Genomic DNA, 1,136 nt, shown 5'->3' on the forward strand with positions numbered 1-1,136 from the left:
GCCCCAGTGTGTGGGGGATGGGAACTGGGAATCCATGGAATTCCTGGGAAAAGGGGAAATTCCTGGGCAGCCAAAGTTTTATTTCTAAAACAATTTTTATTTATTTTTTTTATTTCGAAATCAGAAAGCCGCAGAGAAGGAAATTCCCGGCGGAAATTCCGCTGCGTTTGTCGGGAACTGCTGCCCCGGGACCCCTCTGAGGGGCGATTTGGGGTTCTGGGAAACCCCAGAACTGCTGGGAATGCTGGGAACGCCTCTGTCCCCAAAGCCTGGCCCACGGCCAGAGCCTGGCAGCAAACCTGGCTTCTATCGGGAATGAAACCTGGCTTTTATCGGGAAATAAACCTGGCTTTTATCGGGAATTAAACCTGGCTTTTGTTGGGAATTCCCAATTGGAACATTCCTGAATTAGGGAAAACCCCAAACAGCAAAGTCCTGGCTTTTGTTGGGAATTAAACCTGGCTTTTATCAGGAATTAATCCTGGCTTTTATCAGGAATTAAACCTGGCTTTTATCGGGAATTAAACCTGGCTTTTGTTGGGAATTCCCAATTGGAACATTCCTGAATTAGGGAAAACCCCAAACAGCAAAGTCCTGGCTTTTGTTGGGAATTAAACCTGGCTTTTATCAGGAATTAATCCTGGCTTTTATCAGGAATTAAACCTGGCTTTTATCGGGAATTAAACCTGGCTTTTATCTGGAATTAAACCTGGCTTTTATCAGGAATTCCCAACTGGATCATTCCCGATTTAGGGAAAACCCCAAGGAGCAAAGTCCTGCTGGAGTGACCTGAGTGAAAATCCGGGAAATCCCAACTGGAACATTCCAGAATTAGGGAAAACCCCAAGGAGCAAAGTCCGGAGTGGAAAATGTCCCCAAGGCTGGCCCCAAGACTGCCCCGAGTGTCCCCAAGGCTGCCCCGAGTGTCCCCAGGGCTGTCCCGGGTGTCCCCAAGGCTGGCCCGGGTGTCCCCAGGGCTGTCCCCGCTGTCCCTAGGGCTGTCCCGGGTGTCCCCAAGGCTGGCCCGGGTGTCCCCAAGGCTGTCCCGGGTGTCCCCAAGGCTGTCCCCGCTGTCCCCAGGGCTGTCCCCGCTGTCCCCAAGGCTGTCCCGGGTGTCCCCAAGGCTGGCCCGGCTG

At 52.2% G+C, this 1,136-nt stretch overlaps 1 protein-coding gene across 2 annotated transcripts in view; it reads right to left on the reverse strand.

Moving 5' to 3' along the window:
• Positions 1–1,136, reverse strand: part of SLC11A2 (solute carrier family 11 member 2) — a 38,457-nt gene that overhangs the window by 1,128 nt on the left and 36,193 nt on the right. Inside the window, exon 18 of one of the 2 annotated variants that reach the window (XR_005955545.1) lies at positions 326–527. The exons of the other annotated variant lie outside the window; for it this stretch is intronic. The gene's annotated coding sequence lies outside the window, so the exon portion shown is untranslated. Of the gene's footprint in view, positions 1–325; positions 528–1,136 lie in introns of those variants that run through there. 2 annotated transcript variants of the gene reach the window in all.

The sequence above is a fragment of the Pyrgilauda ruficollis genome, unplaced genomic scaffold (genome assembly GCF_017590135.1).
Source record: "Pyrgilauda ruficollis isolate IOZ18807 unplaced genomic scaffold, ASM1759013v1 scaffold295, whole genome shotgun sequence".
Taxonomy (NCBI): Eukaryota; Metazoa; Chordata; class Aves; order Passeriformes; family Passeridae; genus Pyrgilauda; species Pyrgilauda ruficollis.